The 19,348-nt window shown below is 39.5% G+C and overlaps 1 protein-coding gene and 1 pseudogene across 2 annotated transcripts in view; both read left to right on the top strand.

Moving 5' to 3' along the window:
- Window positions 1-19,348, top strand: part of LOC109458300 (dehydrogenase/reductase SDR family member 2, mitochondrial) — a 79,115-nt gene that overhangs the window by 44,260 nt on the left and 15,507 nt on the right. The gene's annotated exons all lie outside the window — the stretch shown is intronic.
- On the top strand, window positions 17,787-19,164 carry LOC109436086 (mitochondrial import inner membrane translocase subunit TIM14; annotated as a pseudogene).

Below are 19,348 nucleotides of genomic sequence, written 5' to 3'. Positions count from 1 at the left end.
TACCTGTCGTCTGCTGAAGGCAGCCTGATGTGGTAGCAAGAAAAATGGAAAGTGAGTCAAGAGGTCTGATTTATTCACTTGTCCCCGCCACTAATTAGATGTCTCCTTTTGGCTAGATCACTTACTTCTCAGGGCTGTAGTTTTCTAAATTATTTAGTGAAGAGGAGGGCAAAGTGTTTGATGAGCTTTTAAAATTTGGTGGTCTACCCTTCCTGTGCAGACCTCTTTCCTTTCAATCTCAGAGACACCCCTCCTTTTTCTTTAGTCTTTCACCACACTTAACCTCATTATTCACTCATTCCCCACAAACCATGTCAACTTGGACATATTGAAAATATAATCTTTTACCTCCCAGGAAACTCCATAAAATGTTTTTTCTTGGTTCTTCTAGTTGAAGTTAAACCTATATATGTAATTAAACACACACACACACACACACACACACACACACACACACACACACACACACTGAGTGGCTAGAAGTAAGAAGAAAAACATTTTTAAATGCCAGCAATTTTTCTGTTTTGTTAAAGGTGAAGGTTAAAATTTATCTTTGGGGAACAGAGGTCTTGCTTTTTTGACATTGTGAAAATATTTCAGAGGGCTTTTTGGTTATGCAAAGTCAAGCCAAAATACCATTTTGGAGTAAAGAAGCACAGGGCAGCAAAGAGACTGCTATGCAAAACAAAACAAAACAAAACAAAAAAACCAGTTTTCCTTCACTGGGAGGTTTGTCATATCTGTAAATGATTATGTTTGATAGAAAGCTGGTCTTAAATTTAGATTTTCCTCTTTTGGCTCAGAATAGCCTAATTGCCTGAGTTACTAAGTAGAAAAATAGTCAAAGGCTGGTGTTTGGCCCCTGCAACTTTGCTGCAAGTGGGAGGGCAAAGGAGGGCACTGGTTAATGGATAATTTCTTGTGCGTGGTCATAACCTGGGGAACCTAGAAACAGATGCAATGAGTTACCGGTTACACATTGTCTTTTCTGTGGTGAAGCTTGGTCCTGTTGTTGTATAAGGCCAAAGCAAATGTTGTGAAGTGCTGCACAGGAGGAATCTGGGGTTATATCTACATGGAGACTTGGAAGAAAGTGGTCTGAGGGGAGAATTCTCTGCGTGGAGAAACTTGTGATGAGGTGAAAAGAGTCATCTGTGGTAGAGATGAGCAGTGGTCCATACCCAGGCTAGGGGGAGGGACGATATGGATAGCTGGATTTGTGGAAACTTTAAGCATTCCTTAGGGATAATCAGAAGTATGCAGGAAGGGAATCTTGGTAAAAGATGGCATTTTCTATGAGTAAACAGGATGGGGATTTAGGGAGACTCATACCAAGAGAAGAGTGATCCCTGGTAGCTAGAGACGGTAGGAATATCTGGGTTACATTAAAAAAAATTGCTTGTAGTGGGCCATACACTGGTAGATTATAGATACCTGAATTTAGAAGGAGAGGGAGCTTAGGTGGTGTGCAATAGTTGTCAAGTCAATACAACTGGTGAAGGGAAAAATGACAAAGGTTTCCTTACCTCCCCACATCTAAAACATGATGGGTACATTGAGGAAAAGCCTATGGACTCAGAAAACAAAGATCTAAACTCTCTCCTGGATTTGCTATCAATCAGTCTATAACCTTGACTACGTTCTATAAACTCCTATCCATCAATTTGTTCATCTGTAAAATGAAGTGAAGAGTGATGACAAATATTTTTAAGTCTTGTACCATCCCAGCAGTCTATGATGCTGACTGTAAGTGGGGTAAAAACAAGGCAGCCTCTGTGTCTCAGTGAGGCAAGCATGTCACCAGGGAGACTCCAGGACAGATTTCAAACTCTAATATTTTAGAGCATTCAGACAGGTGATCTAAATAATAAAATGGAATGGAAATTTAGATGTTTATGTAGATTTGTGTGATTTCTAAAATGTTGACAACTAATTCAAGATGATAGGTTGGGTCTACAAAACATAGCTCGTTGACATACTGCCAGTTTGGGGGTCCGTATTTGAGGAAGGAAAAAGAAAGGGGAATGGGGAGGTGCTGGTGCACTAGCAAAGTGCATTGGAGGCGGACACAGAGACTTAGTTTTAGAGGAAATGAGAGAGTCTCTGTTCATGTGCACAGCTTGTAAACAGATGGGATTGAGGGGTCTTCCTCTGTCTTCCACTGCTCAATCTTATGTGTAAAGGGTGTAAATATTTGTCTTCTACTGCAAGGATGTTTGGAGTCGATGGCATGAATTATGTTCTCAACATCCTGTACTTTCAAATATTTGGATATCTATGAGATAATAATTCTTTATTATTGCCAAGTGTCCGAGAGCTACTCTCAGTGCAAGAATGTTCCCTGGCCATCAATTGCCCCTCCATCCTTCACCCACCCCCAAAACCTGCACTCGCCTTCTTTCACCCCTCTCCCTTTCAGGTGCTAATCAGGCAGCAGTGGATGGAGGGCGTCTTGGCTGTGGGGATGGGTGGCAGTGATGACTGTGGGTTGGCGTTACGATGGGGTGGGATTCTACTCACTCATCTGTCAGCCCTTCCAGGAGGTGCATCCTGTCCTGGTTTCTACTGAGGCAGAGACCTCTGTGTTTCCTGTTTCTTCCTCCCCATGTTCAAATCAGTGGTTCAGGTCACTGGCTAGAAACTTGCTTCCTTGTAAATTCTGCTTCCTGTCTTCAGTCCCAAGTTGGGGTGGGAACTCCAACTCACCAAGGACTGGGCCTGAGACTTCAGCAGCCTTAACAGAGGTGGTGTGGACAGCAGGGTCCTGGGATTCAGAGGCGGGTATGCCCACCAGGCCCTTTTTAACTTCATAGGAGCAACAGAATGAACTAAGGTATTCCCAAGGGAGAAGTCATAAACACCTGTCACTGGCTTTTCGGAGATGGGATTCCTGGAACATCTCACCTTCATAGGGTGACCACCATTTTAAAGTCTTCCCTTCGCTCTGGAGGCCCAGGTCCTCACTGTCATCTTATTCATGAATGACCAGACCATTGGAAAATGCCTCAGGCTTGTGAACTTATAAGGTAGATTTGTGGCAGGATATTTTACTTCCATAAACTTACCAAGTAAACAGTGGATGATGTCATGTCAGTCAATCAGAGCTTTTTTCCCCCAGGAGAGTAATATGAATGAGAATTTAACTCTTCTCGGAGATGTGCCTGAGAACTATGGACTCAGTAAATGGAACTGGATTATTTTAGGAGGCATTTTGTTCAAATTCATAGCCAATTCATCACCCATTTCAACAGAGATGTTTTTCAAGGGGACCAAGTGTTTCCATTGTCTTTCTCCTTGCAGGCTGCTTGAGAATCTTTTGCATTTTTCACTATCAATCATGTCTTTCAACAAAACTTTATAACTTCTTACTGCTTTTCAAGTTTGTGTATAAAAATTTGGATTGCACTTAGATTTGCCATTTCTTGGTGGCATGTAAAATGGCCCCTTGATCTCCACAGTAAGGTACTTCAGTTCATATGGCTTATACATTTTTATACTAGGTTTTTAACACTTTTCACTTGCCTCACTTTCACACATTAAAGAAATCAGTCCTTTTATTACATGTGTTGTGAATATTCTTTCTCAAATGTTTTGGTCATTTACCAACCAGAAGTTTTTTCACAGTAATATTGACCAATCTTTTCTGGTTTGAAAGATTAGATTTTTGGTCTTGAGAGTGTTGATTAAAATGTCTGAAGTGAAGGGAAAGCCAATGCAAAGGTACATTCTCCAGTTGGTTACCACAATGAGAAATGGAGATAAAGCCTTCTGGAATCCTCTGAGAAGCCATAGAGAATGCACCTGGGCATCTGTACTCAAAGGTTGGGTGGGTGGGAGGACACTCCTTCACCAACTCCCTCCACCATTGGCCAAGGCACGTCCCAGGGCTTGTTAACGCCCTTGCTGTTTCAGACTGCCCCTGAATCCCATGTCACAGCGTTAGAATTGCACTGGGAAGAGCAGGAGAGACATGGTGAGGCTGAGGAACGTAGTGTCGGTTTATACCTGATGAAGCTTATTGCTGCAGCAACGGGAAGAATAAAAGGGTTGCTGAGAGCTTGAGTTTAATTCACTGGCATTTGTGGTTATCTTCTTTATACTTTTTTTAAATAAAAAAAATCAAACGCATATTATTTGAAAATATCTGAATGTATTAAAGAGTACTAGACACCTGTTTCTTAAAACTGGTTTCAAGTACTTGAGAAATAACCTAGAGACTTTAGACATAGGGGCCACTGGCAGAGACTCTTACTCATCACAACTACAGCCCCCAAATGAGGACAAACTATCTCCTTTGGATCATCCTCATTGTAAAAAAATATGATGAGGGCAAAAGGAGGTAAAATGCAGTGCTCTTTCTTCCATATTATATGACCAGAGGATTCTAGAAAAGTGATCTGACTTTATTAGACCTATGGAGACTCTGGCTTCCCCAGCAGCTGTTAATAAACCAAAAAATATAGGAGAGTTCACAGCCCACAGGGTGAAGCTGGACCAGTGAGAGACAGGAGATGGGAAGGAGCTGACAGATAAAGTCCGTGTCCTTTCTGTCCCATACAGACTGTTCTGAGCTCTCAGCCTCTCCCAGACATCATGCATAATTGAGCAACTGGCAGTGTTTCTTGTGAGGCTGTGGACAGCTCTGTAACATGCCCCTTTGAATTTGCTCGCCTCCCCTCCCCCACTCTCTGCCCTCTGTTCTCCGTTTTGCTGCCTTGCCCATTGGTAAAGTGCTAGCATGTAAGCTTTGTCTGGCATTCAAATTTCTAAAGAACTCAAGACACAGCACTATGACTAGTATTGGATTGGGGTTGGATTCGCCACATAATGACAAAGTACAGTTTATAGCCCTCAGGTTCTGTCCTATTTCATTCTGTCCTGTGATTTTCAGACCTCCAGAAAAGGCAAGTATTAGAGGTCAATGCTTCTGCACCCAGGCCAGCAGCATGGGGATAACCTTCTACCCAAATTAAAAGGGAAGCAGGGGGCAAAGATAACTAAACCACATTTGGTCTCAGACACGGGAAAAGCATGACCAGGCCACGTAAGGCTGGGAGAGGGAAACAGTGAGTTGCTTCCTTTTAAGCCAGAACTCCATGCTTCTAGAGGTGATCACAGTGTCCTCCTGTCACCTGGATTATTCTCTCTGCAACACAGCAGTTAGCTGGTGAATTAGAATTAGTTAGCTGGTAGATTGGGATGTGACAACATAAAGGGGCATAAATGGTCTCTTCTTGCTTTTGGCTCAGCCTGGCCCTGACCGGCTTCTCCTTAAATCTGATTTGGAAACAGCTTAAAGTGTAAAACTGTAAACAATTTTAGTCTTTCCCATAAGCTCAGTTCAATTTAATTAAACAAATGTTTATCAAGTGATTGCTCTGTGATAACCAAGTCATCACACTCAGGACCTTGGCCTAGAACATGCACAGTCCATTGGTAAACAGTTATGGGAGAGGAAATGAGGGACGAGATGGATGGCGAGAGAGACAGAGCTGCAGGGCTCCTGGGGAAATGACTGCAGCAGTATGGCTCTCAGGGCGTGAAACGCATGGAGGGCAAGAGTGAATCTGGGAAGGGCTAGGGAGCTTGCAGGGTGGTGACTTTGTTGTGTATTCTCAACAAGAACACACAGAAACCTGGCTCCAGGGCCCTATTAGCTGTTTCTACCCTGCATTCCTGAAGACAGCTTAAACTCAATGTGTCCAAATGAATTCACCTTCCTCCTCTAAATCTCCTTTCTCTCCTGCATTTATTGTACCACCATCTTGCCCTCTAGACATCTGAGAGTGTAACAAAATGAACGCTCTGCTACTGTGTATGCTTATGTCTTATATGGTGAATTGTCATTTTTTTGCACAATAATGTGGCTGTCCTATGGTGCCATAGGTTTAGGCCATACCCCTCTGGTGTCACTGAAAGTAGACGGCCTTGGATATTCGTATCAATTATCAGGGAGGCTCTGGATCCTGCAAAGGGGTGCCCCAGGGAGGACTTAGGCAAAGCAGAAGGACACCCCTTTGTCTTTCTGGGCCTTGCTCTCTTGGGCCTGCGCTTTGAAGAGCCAAATTATGCTTAAGGGCACAACCAGGCTGAGAGAAAGGTAACATGTGCTACATGGGAATTACATGTGCATCAAATCCATTTCTGAGACTTTCAGGCAGTTTGACATTTGAGAGGGAAACAGAAGCTAGCTGAATTATTAAGCTACCACATCCGTGTGGCCTTATTTATCTTAGGGATTCTGCTCATGGCATCCATGAGGTTCTTTACTAGCACATGAGAAGACAAGGGCTTTGATGGCACCCTTGCACCTTTCACCCTTAATATAGGTATTTGGCTTCATTTGCTTGTACCAGATTGTCTTTGTTAATTCGGTATCATCCACCCCTTTCTCCATTCTCCTCTGCATTGCAGGGAAGTCTGGAGCTCCATTTCCTTGTATCACTTTCCTGTATGGCTCTGGGTTAGAGTGTGCCAATCAAAGGCCTGATTTCATGAACCAGCAGCAGTTTCCATATCGCTTCCTCAACCCTTCCAATCATTGTGTAAGCTTCTAATTCCTTTCTCCTTGGAATACAGAAGTGCTTCTCCTTTACCAAGAGAGCCCTCACTGATAGCACACTACTGCGTTGCCCCCCCTCTCCTCTCATGATGGTTGTCACAGTGGTGTTTGGGGGCAACTCTCACTCCTCACAGATTTATTACTATAGTAGGCAAGGCAGCTTCTGGATAATTCCTCCAGCTCTGTGACCCAAGGTCCCTGCTGTACAATAACAGTCACTCCTGATGGAGCAAGACAAATAGGGTCAGTTCTTATTGCCTCTCCTCTCACGACCTTCTTCCATTTGCTGGAGCACAGTGTGGTCCAGGCGCTTCACTTAAGATGAGCTGACTGGCTACCGTGTGGTCTGGCTGTAGTCTAAGATTATTGCAGTGAGTGATGTTGAATGAAAGGAACAGTTGTCCACTCCTAGTCTCAAGCTGTATGGAGACTGTTTTCACAAGAAAACAGATGTGAGTGTGTGTGTCACACAAGAACTCTTGTTCAGTTTCATAGACTCACATTTCCTTTGTTTTTAACACATCTGAGCTAATAACCCCTTGGGGAACTTGGCTGTTAGGACCAAAGGAAACTACGACAACATATGGGTGAGATGTCTCAGTGCAAGTCAGTGTTATTGTACGATGAGGACCATTGAAACAGACACTGCCAATGCCCTGTCACTTTTCCCTCAGTGCCCCCATTCCCACGGACAGCAGCTTAAGACACGTACCTCTGACTATGCACTGGAGTCAGTAAAACTGCACAGTGAGTTAAACAGCATGAAGTGGTCATCACAATCCCTTAACTGGTTATCTGGGTCCCTATTTCTGCTCTGACCCTTCTTGTTTCAAATTCCCACCAGCTGTCTTGATGTCTGACCCACGGTAGGACAAAGCAGTGCTAAAAAGAGTCTGTAGAGAAAAAATAGCTAAAAAATAACCTCAAAAAGTGGCCTCCTGGAAACAAGTGTCTCTGGGGAGTCTGAGGAGTCTAAGACATAAGCATACACCACTGCTTTAGACACACAAGGGTTTTTCACCTTGGGACACATTCATGCTTCCTGAAGAGCCTCTCACTCTTCTAAGGACCAGGGAAGAGCAGTGTAACAGTGTGTGGTCCAGTTAGTCCTTAATGTTTATAGTTGTTCAGCTCTCATGACAACCCACCCATGGATTTAAATCACTATGTGTTTCTCTGGGCATTTATACTTTTCCCTAGTGTCAATCAAACACATCCGGCCATCAAAAAACCTGGATGCTAGAAGACATCCTGAAGATCATCTTTTTCAGCCTCTAAATCTGGAAGATCCCAGAGATCAGTGAGGTGAAGTCCTGTAATTTAGAAACAGAGGAGGGACCTTCATCCAGCTTCCCAACTCCCAGTCCAATTTTTTTGTTTGTTTGTTTGTTTTTTTCCTGGCTGGACCATGGCTATCTCAAAGCAAACGTTTCCCTGGGCAAAGTTAAACAGGTAAAGAAGACTTTGTTCAAGACTATTGCAATAGGAGCTAGTGCTAAGCCTGCCTAAATGAAGAGATCATTAGTAGGACCCAGAAGGTTCACATCCCTACCCAGAGGATCTATGCTGAGATGAAATTGTGGTACCACTGTGGTGGCCAATTCTGTTCCTGTAATCCTTGCCAGGCACCCACCGGCCCCAGTCAAAGACAGTGAGTCTTGGTATGCATGTTTGATTGTTCTCTATTCCCTGCATCAGGAACTGCCTCTTTATATTGTATTATAAAGCCAGCTTAAATCCCCAACATCTTTTTCATTTTTGTTCATTATTCCATTCAAGAGACTGGGGGTGGGTTTCCCCTGAAATTTCCGAAGAGTCTTTCACTGAGTCCTAGCACATAATAGATGTTAAATAAATATTGATTGAATGAATGACTAAATGGCACCATTTGTAAAAATTCCAGTTACTTAACAGTTCTAGGCCTCCATAACTAAGAATCTGTTGGCTACTCACTAAACAAGCGTTGTGTAAGTATCAGAAAGAAAGAAGGTAAATTGCATCAATTTTCTTTTATATATATTCACTAAAACAGTGTTTTTTAATCTTTCTCCTCCTCCTCCACCTTCTTCTTCCTTTACCTCAACCCACAGAAGTATATTTTCCATTGCAACCCACTACACGCACACACACACACTCACACACATACACACACACACACAAATTTCACAAAACAATTTTCACCCTCACTATAGTTTCAGTGTACTCTGATATTTTCTATTCTATTTCATTTCTTAAAAAAAATAAAAGTGAATTGAGACCCACTACATTAGCTTTATGACCCACTACTGATTGAGACCTACAATTTGAAAAATACTACTCTAAAGCTACATTAACAAATGGCAATGGAAAAACTGCTTGATATATTGAATATAAAAGCCATACCTGGGATTATTTAAAATGTTGAAAATATTAAATTCTAGAAAAATGGTATAATGTTGGGATGGGTGAATGAAAGAGAGAACAGGTACATAATCCGTAGGATTATAGGGCTCCAGACCTGAGGAATTAAATTTGGGAAAGGGTGGAATAATGGGAGTATAAGATAAATGGCAGTGATAGCAAATAGATTGAAATACTAATAACTTCATTTGACAAATTCTGCTGAAAACAGTTGGGTACACTCCTGAGTCAGGAGACCTAAAAATGTCTAATTCCCAGATGGTATCATCGGCACACTGTGAAACAATATGTTCTTTTAAAATTAATTCAATTTCATCTATTTTTAATGACAAAGTAATACATAAATACATTTTTGTCAAAAATTAAAATCATACAGAAAAAAGTTTCTCTTGACACTGTAGCTCCTTTCCAGTCCCAGTGACTTAAAGAACTATTTTCTTTTTTTTTTTTTTTAAGATTTTATTGGGGAAGGGGAACAGGACTTTATTGAGGAACAGTGTGTACTTCCAGGACTTTTTTCCAAGTCAAGTTGTTGTCCTTTCAGTCTTAGTTGTGGAGGGTGCCGGTTCAGCTCCAGGTCCAGTTGCCTTGTTAGTTGCAGGGGGCGGAGCCCACCATCCCTTGCAGGACTCGAGGAGTTGAACTGGCAACCTTGTGGTTGAGCCCACTGGCCCATGTGGGAATCAAACTGGCACCCTTCGGAGTTCAGAGCACAGAGCTCCAACTGCCTGAGCCACCGGGCCGGCCCCTTAAAGAACTATTTTCAATTTGAATATACTTCTAGGCCTTTCCACTGCAATTAATGTGTTTGGATTAAGGTATACTGTTTTATAACTTTGTTTTTGCTTGTTCCCTCTGGGTTTGGCTCCTGTTTCCCCTTTCTTGCTATGATGTGACATAATAGGAAATACACAGTTGGCCATCATTCCCAGTTCTTGGCACAGAGTTCCTAAAACTCTTAGAATCTCCGTAATAGTGTCTTTTTGTATACTAATGAAGTGACTCTTAGAGGCTGGAAGTGGATTGCCAGGGGAAAAACCATATGACTAGAGGGTTGGAACTTTCAGCCCCACACCCCAACTCACCTACCTGAAGTACCTCCCCTACCTCCTGGGAGAGGTAAGGGGCTGGAGATTGACTTAATCATAAATGGCCAATGACTTAATCAACCACACCTACATCATAAAAACTCTAAAAGGAGGAGTTCAGAGAGCTGCTGGGTTGGTGAGCACATGGAGGTGCTGGGAGGGTGAAGCAGCCTGAAAGGGCATGGAAGCCCCACACCCCTCCCCACATGCCTTGCCCTGTGCATCTCTTCCAATTGGCTGCTCCTGAGTTGTATCTTTTATAATATGCTGGTAATGGTAAGTAAAGTGTTTCCCCGAGTTCTGTGAAATTAAAAGGGGGTTTGTGGGAACACCTGATTTATAGTCAGTTGGTCAGAAGTACGGGAGGCCCAGACTTGTCACTGGTATCTGAAGTCAGGGTTAGTTTATGGGACTGAGCCTTTAACCTGTTGGGTCTGCATTAGCTCTTGGGTAGTCAGTGTCAGAACTGAATTAAATTGTAGGACACCCAGTTGGTGTCCGCAGAGAATCAGAGAATTGCTTGGTATTGAAAACCCACATATTTAGTGTCAGAATGTTCTGTGTGTAGAGGAAACTAGTTTTCTTACATCTGCTTTCTTTTGAGTTACTTGAATACCTTTGAAATATTCTCCTTCAATTTATTTATTGTGATTTTGTGATTTTGATTATATTCCTTTGAATAGATTTTTTTTTACTGGTTGATCTAAGGACTACAAAATACATAACTTTTTACTGTCTACTTAGAATCATTATTTTACCATGTTAATTGGAATGTAGAAAATTACCACCTTATAGGATCCCTTGCCCTCCCTACTTTATGTTATAGTTGTCTTATATATCACTTGTACATATATTGAAAAATCCCATTGGACAATGTTATAATTTATGTTTTCAACCATCAAACATATTTTGAAAAACTTAAGAGATGAATAGTCTATTATATTTACTCAGTGTTTATCATTCCTGTTGCTCTTACTTCATTCCTGATGTAATGAAGTATCATCTCTGTATCATTTCTCTTGTTTGAAGAACTTCCTTTAGCAGTTCTCTTAGCAGATGTGCTGGCTGTGAATTCTCTTAGTTTTTCTTCATCCGAGAATGTCTTTATTTCAGCTTTATTCCTGAAGGATATTTCCACTGAAAATAGAATTCTGGGTTGACAGTTATGTTCTTTCAGCATTTTAAAAAAGCTCTGTCATTTCCTTCTGGCTCGACAGTTTCTTAGGAGAAATCTACAGTTATTTGAATTATTGTACCCTCTAGGTAATATGTTGTTTTTCTCTGGCTGCTTTCAGGATTTTTTTTCTTTGTCTTTAGTTTACAGCAGTTGAAATATGATGTGCCTGGGTGTAGATTTCCTTGTTTGTTTGTCGTTTGGTGGTTTTTCTGTTTGAGGATTCTTTCACCTTCTTGAATCTGTACATTGATGTCTTTGGTCAAATTCAGGAAATTTTAGCCATTATTTCTTTACATTCTTTTTTTCAGCACTGCAGGCTTTCTCCTCTCCTAGGACTATCTTCAAGTTCCCTGATTCTTTTCTCTGTCATCACCGTTCTGCTATTGAGTCTATCCAGTGAGTGTTTTATAATGAGAGAAATAGAAATAGAATGTGAGCTACATATGTAATTTAAAATTTTCTAGTAGTCATATTCAAAAAATTAAAAAGAAACATAAAATTAATTTAAATAATACATTTTATTTAACCCAATTTATCCCAAAATTATTTCAACATTTAATCAATATTAAAATTATTAGTGAGATATTTTACATTCATTTTTTCATCTTATTTTTTTGAAATCCAGTATATATTTTATACTTGCTGTACATCTCAATTCAGATGCAAGATTTCATCAGAAATACTTGGTATGTATTTAGAGTTAATAAAATTTATGGTTGAAAAAGTAGATTCACTTACCCAAGCTGTTCCAAACACACCTAAAACTTTTCCAATAACTGAACTGAGCATCAGTTTTAAGTTAAAATTAAAATAAAAAGTTTAGCTTCTCAGTCACATTGGCCACATTTCAAGTTCTCCATAGTTGCATACGCTTAGTGGCAAATACATTGAACTGTGTAATTTTAGACAGAGACTTAATTTATATCTGATTGGAAGGAAGTTTGAAACTTCCGTATGAGAGAAATGTTCTGTATGTTCTTTGCTTTGGGAGGTAAATCTTTACCAACAGAAGAATGTGATGCAATAATAATATGAAATATTGTGTTAGTTTTCTATGGCTACCATAACAAAATACCACAGACTGTGTGGCTTGTGACCATATGACCCAGCAATCCCTCTCCTGGGTATCTACCCAAAAAACCTGAAAACATTTATAGACAAAGACATGTGTGCTCCAATGTTCATTGCAGCTTTGTTTACAGTGGCCAAGACATGGAAACAACCAAAATGTCCTTCGATAGATGAATGGATAAAGAAGTTGTGGTATATATACACAATGGAATACTATTCGGCGGTAAGAAAAGATGATACAGGAACATTTGTGACAACTTGGATGGATCTTGAGAGTATAATGCTAAGCGAAATAAGTCAGACAGAAAAAGCAGAGAACCATATGATTTCACTGATATGTGGTATATAAACCAAGAACAGCAAAAGAACAAGACAAACAAATGAGAAACAAAAACTCATAGACACAGACAATAGTTTAGTGGCTACCAGAGGGTAAGGGGGGTGGGGGATGGGAGATGAGGGTAAGGGGGATCAAATATATGGTGATGGAAGGAGGTCTGACTCTGGGTGGTGAACACACAATGGGATTTATAGATTATGTAATACAGAATTGTACACCTGAAATCTATGTAATTTTACTAACAATTGTCACCCCAATAAATTAAAACAAAAAGAAAAGAAAAGAATAAACATTTTCAATATAAGGTAAAACCTCCCAGAGGGGGAAAAAACAAAAACAATATAATTTTATTTTCTCACAGTTCTGGAAGCTAGAAGTCCAAGATCAAACTGTCAGCAGATTTGGTTTCATTATCAGGTCTCTCTCCTTGACTTAGAGATGGCCAGCTTCTCCTTTTGTCTTCACATGGTCTCTCCTCATGCATGTCTGTGTCCTAATTTCCTCTTCTTATAAGGACACAAGCTATACTAGATTAGGACCCACCCCAATGACTTCATTTTATCTTAATTACCTCTTTAAAGACCCTATCTCCAAATACAGTGACATTCTGAGGTACTGGGTGTTAGGACTTCAACATATGAATTTGAAGGGACACAATTCAGCCCGTAAAAGTATGAATCTGGATGTTCTTTCTTCTTTCTTTGGTTACCTCCATTTTGGCCATGAAAACAAGATGTTCCCACTTCCCTCAGTATATTAGTTACTTTGGCTATGTAACAAATTATTCTAAAACTTAGTGCCTTAAAACAACAAGTATTTATTAGCTTAGAGTTTCTGTGGGCCAATTTATCTGGGTAGGTTTGGCTCACAGTCTCTTGAATTGTTGCAATCAAAATGTCAGCTGAGGCTGAAAATAGTTGAAGTATCTGCTTCCAAAATGGCTCACTCACATGGCTGATGACAGTTCTTCCCCACATTAACCTTGCTGTGGGCTGCTTGAAGGACCTCACAGGAAGGCAGCTGGCTTGTCCCAGAGTGAATGATCCAATGGAGAGGAAGCAGGAAGTTGCAGTACCTTTTATGACTTACTCTCCCAAGTTGCACACTTTCACTTCCACTTTAGTCTCTTCATTAGGAGCAAGTTACTAAGTCAAGCCCCCTCTCAAAGGGATAGGAATTTGGCTGTACCTCTTGATGGGAGGTGTGTCAATGAAATTGTGAATATATTTTAAAAACACCACACGTTGTGAGGAAGTAAAAGCTTGGGAAGTTTCAGTGAATAAAGTACCACATTTTTAGCTTCTAAATTTAAGAGGTATGGTCCAGGTCTTAGACCAAACAAGATTAGAAAAAGATGCAAGCCAATAGAACAGAGTTATCAGGTTATGGAGTCATGCAGACAAAAGGGCACACACACACATACCTGTGTTCTCTTTAAAAATTGTCTAAACTATTAGTGTGCCTTTATTTTTCCACTGCCATTGTAGAACAGTTTAATCAAGTTTCTTAAAAGTCCTGCTAGGGTTTCAATTGAGACTGCTTTGACTTTATAGAATAATTTTGGGGGTAATTGACATCTTTACAATGTTAAGTTTTCTCACCCAGAATCATAAATATCTATTTACATTTACCTTTCGTATATCTTTCAATAAAGTTTTTTCTAGAAGGATTTTATGCATATTTCATTGTTTATTTCTAAATATCTTGTATGTATTTATTGATGTTGTCCATTTGATGTCAGTTTCCAAAAAAAATGTGTTAAGTTCTCTTATGTTTATGGGTTCCTTGTAATTCTGTCCATTTTTTATTTACATATGTATAACACGATGTTAAAATTGAAATTTTGATCAAGGCACTGTCAAAGGTTCATAAATAGTCACAGTAAAATCAATGAATCACTGAAATAGTAATTAGTAAAAATATATTGTTCACACACCAAAAAGACAGTTTGCAAACTGAGAGCATTCAAACCAAAACATGGAATGAGGCTCAGAGGGCAGTGGCTGTTCATTCATCATATTGATTGGTTATAATATTAGAATTTTCCTAAATGATAAGGAATCGGTCAGTGGATACCTCATATCTATCTTGAGAATCAGTTCAAGTTTTGCTTATGACTTTCAACGGCATAAACAAGAAATGACTAAAGTCGACTTGGTTTCTCAAAATAAGGTAAATTATGCTTTATTTGTATGACAAAACTGGGTTTGTCTGCTCAGGGAATTGCCAAGGCTGGTCTTCATTTATATTCAATTTTAACAATGCAGGGATACAATAGATAAAAAATTCCAAAGCCAAGTCACCATATGCAAATATTCAAAGAAAATGTTGAAAAACCTGTTACATGACTTTTCAAACCTCTTTCCCAGTTTAAGGACATAAAAAAGGAACAAGAGTATAGAGAGGGACGTATTCCATTTCTGAAGAAATTGGTGAAGAGATTTCTTTGGAAGTAGATGGTCCCTTGTTGCTAATGTCCACCCCAACCTGAACCTTTGGAAGAGGAAGGAGGTGCTTCATCTCATTTTTTTCTTTAATTTAAGCAAGTACTACTTTTCCTGAAAGCCCTGTTTCTAAACCTTCCATCCAATCTGCTCCTCAAAGGGCTTTGTTTTAAATTTCCAAGTAATGTATGCAGTCGACGTCACCAAATCACAGCTCAGCTCTCAAAACCTCATTGTGGAATCAGGAATGGGGCAAAGATAAACATTTCTGATGTCCTATGATGGTCCCTTACAGTCTGAGTCACAAATTCCTCTCTACCGCATCAGAATAGTGAAGTGCATAAAAATGGCAGGTTCTCCTTGTAAAAGTGTGATGGTGAAGGTGCCGGAAAGTATGTCATTGATTTGATTTTGGTCAAATGGGCTTCTGCCCAGATCATCAGCACACTAACTCACTGTCAGCCAGGAAGGCTAGAAGTTGAACTGTTTTATGATCTTGCTCAGGCAAAAAAAAATAAAAATAAAAACGTAGTGTTTGTCTTCCTCACCTCTTTGATAGACAATGTCTCTCATGTAGGTAGACCTGGAATCTATGACATCTTAATCACTGGGGGGAGGGGGGGGTAGAAGGGCTACTGCCTGCAACGGAAGCTCTAGGGAGATCTATGAGAAACAGGAGGATACAGAGAGCCTGGGTTCCTTCCTCCCCCTGAACAGCTTTCTCCAGGACTCCCCTTCAGGCTTCTGAATGTTGGAAGCAGAAAGTTCCCCCCACACGTATTCAGGGAATCATTTGGTTACATTAGAGAATGTAACCGAAGTATCAGAGCCAATGAAATGATTCCTGCATTCATGAAGGTTCTGGATGTTCTCTTTATCTCTGGTTTTGAACATTTTTACTATAATATGCCCTAGTGTAGTTTTCTTCGTGTGTGTGTGTGTGTGTGTGTGTGTGTGTGTGTGTGTGTTTAGGGTTCATTAAGCTTCTTGTATATGTGGGTTTATAGTTTTCATCAAATTTTGAAATCTTTCAGCCATTATTTTTTTGAATATTTTTTTCCTATTTCTCCCCCTCCCTCCTCTTCCTTGGGGACTCTAGTAATATGTAGATATGTCACTTAAAGTTGTCCCGTAGCTCACTGATTTGTGCATTTTTTTAAAAAAAATCTTTTTCCTGTGCTTCATTTGGATAGCTTTTATTGCTGTCTTTAACTTCACTAATTTTTTTCTTCTGCAACATTTAGGTTGTTGTTACCCCATCCAGTATATTTTTCATCTCATACATTATAGTGTTCATTTCTAGAAGTTCCATTTGGATCTTAAAAAAAATCTTCCTTCTCTCTCCATAATGTTGTGAACATACGGAATATAGCTATAATACCTGTTTTAATGTCCTTGTCTGCTAACTCTAACATCTGTGTCATTTATGTGTCAGTTGAGATTGATTGATTTTTTTTTTCTTATTATGATTGAATTTTCCTGCTTCTGCCTTGTAATTTTGACTAGAAGCCATACATTATGAATTTTATCTTCTTAGGTGCTGGATATTTTTGTATTCCCACTAATACTCTTGAGTTTTATTCTAGGATGCAGTTAAGTTACTTGGGAACAATTTGATTCTCTTGGATCTTATTTTTAAGGTTTGTTAAATGAGATCAGAACAGTGTTCAGTGTAGGAATAATTATTCTCCACTACTGAAGCAAGACCCCTCTGAGCATTCTACCCAATAGCTCATGAATTGAGAGATTTGCAGTCTGGCTGATGGAAACAGGCACTATTCTTGGCCTTGTGAAAGCACCTAGGAACCTTTCCGGTGGTTCTTTCCCTGGCCTTCATTAGTTTCCTCACATGCATGTGCTGATCAGTATTACTCTAAATACTCAAGAAGCACCTTCTAGAGATCTGTGAAGTTCTCTCTCTGAAGCTCGCTTCTCTCCAGTCCTTTGTCCTGCAAATTCTAGCTGCCTTGGTCACCCCAAATTCTTAGTGTCATCTCCTTAAGTCAGATAAACTGTAATCATCAGGGTTTGTAATTAATAAATGAATGTGATTATTTGATTAACGTCTGACCCTTACTTCACAACCAGACTGTAAGCTCCTTGAGGGCAGGGATTTAGTCTATTTTGCTCATCATTGTGCCTCTAGTGCCTCACACAGTATCTGGCTGATAGTGGGTCCTGAATAAATACTCAATAAATATAAGAATGAACATTAAACCCAATCATAACACAGGGAAATACTAAGTTCCCAAAGACTTCATGCGCATTAATATGTATTATGGTCTGAATGTTTGTATCCCCGCCCCCCGCCCAGATTCATATGTTGAAATCCTAATGTCAATGTGATGGCGTTAGAAGGTGGGCCCTTTGGGAGATCTATAAGTCATAGGGGCAGAATCCTCATGAACGGGATTCGTGTCTTTATAAAAGAGACCCCAGAGAGATTCTTCATCCCTTCCACCATATGAGGACACAGAGAGAAGGTTCTGGCTATGGACCTATGTCATCTTTAATAAGCTTTATTTGTTTCACCTTTCACATTTAATATATAATTAATTTGGAATTGAATTTTGCATATAGTTTGAAATAGGTGCAAAGGTTCATTTGTATCCATTTGAATATGCAATTAATCCAGCATCACTTATTGAAAGGACCATTCTTCCTCCATTGTGTTGCTGTGGACCCTTTGTCATAAATTGGGTGACAATATGTGTGTGGATCTCTTTCGGGACTCTTCTATCCCACTTATATTTTTCTATAGTTGCACCAATACCACATTGGTTTAATTATTGTAGCTTTGTAAAATGTCTTGATTTCTGTAAATCACTGAATTATGCTTTTCTCTGTTGTTCTTGACATTTGCAAATCTATGCAGTATTTAGAGAATGTTTGTCAATTTCCACGAAAATAAGCCCACTGGTCAAAGCTGGAACAATTTGAGCAACGAAATAAATAAAGTACTACTAGATTGTCACCTAAATTATGAAATAAATATCCATGAGTCCATACTGATATAAATACATGATTGAATAAATAAGTGGGACAAATAGACAAACTTCCCATGTAGAAGTCTTTTAAGTAATTTGTGTAAATACTCCACTCTCAAGGAAATGTAACATAATTCTTCACTTCTGTGTGAGTTGTGCATAGTGAATTCCATAGTGCAAAAGAGCACAGCATGGAAAAGAGGGAAAATGAGTGAGTTCCTAATGGAGAAAGTTGATAATATATACCCTTGACATGATGCAATGAGAATGGCACTTTACCTCTTTGTGGTCTTTCTCCCCAAACCAGTCTAATCATGAAAATACATCAGAAAAATCCCATCAGAAGACATTCTACAAAATACCTGACAAGTACTCACAAAAAATACCAAGTATTTCTTTGTCCTCCAAGACAAAGAAAATCTGAGAAACTGTCACAGCTAAGAAGAGTCTGAGGAGACATGATGACAACATGTAATGTGGTATCCTGGATGGACCACTGGAACAGAGAAAAACATATTAGATAAAAACTAAGGAAATCTGATTAAGCAAAATATGGACTTTAGTTAATAATAAATTCTTATTGGCTGATTAATTGTGACAAAGGAACCATATGAATGTAAGCTGTTAACAATAGGGGAAGCTGGCTTTTGGCTGGGGTGAACCGTGCTCTCGGTGGAGGCAGGAGAGCTGAGCCAGAGCCATGGCCAGTGCAGTGGTAGCAGCTGGACTGACCATTGCTGCTGAAGGATTTGCAGGCTGTTACGTTTTGTAAGCCATGAAACATGAGGAGCCTCAACTAAAACAAACTTTTCAAAGTCTACCAATATCTGTCTGCAGTGGTGGCTATTACAGAGGTGAGTTTGAACCCAAAATGAAAAAATGAGAAGCAGCATTAATGCTAGGTTTAAGCCCGACTGCTAATAAAGGAAAAATAAGAGCTGCTCATTGACGAATTATGCTTTTAAATCACCCAGACAAGGAAGGATCTCCTTATATAGTAGTCAAAATCAATGAAGCTAAAGATTTACTAGAAGGCCAAGCTAAAAAAAATGAAGTAAATGTATGATGAATTTTAAGTTCTTACTAGTTTATTTATATGAGTACCAGCTTTTTATAATAAAATGCCTCAAAGCTACAAATTTTAAAAATGATTTATCACAAACTAAAAGCCTTGGTATAAGTTTCTTGTTTAAATTTGAGGATTTTAAATCAGATTATAGAATATTTGGAGATTAATACTCAATAATTATGGATAAATACATACCATTTGAATGGAAAT

This window comes from Rhinolophus sinicus, linkage group LG03 (genome assembly GCF_036562045.2).
Source record: "Rhinolophus sinicus isolate RSC01 linkage group LG03, ASM3656204v1, whole genome shotgun sequence".
In the NCBI taxonomy this organism is placed as follows: Eukaryota; Metazoa; Chordata; class Mammalia; order Chiroptera; family Rhinolophidae; genus Rhinolophus; species Rhinolophus sinicus.
The sequence above is the reverse complement of the archived record's forward strand: the minus strand, read 5'-3'. Positions and strand labels throughout refer to the sequence as shown.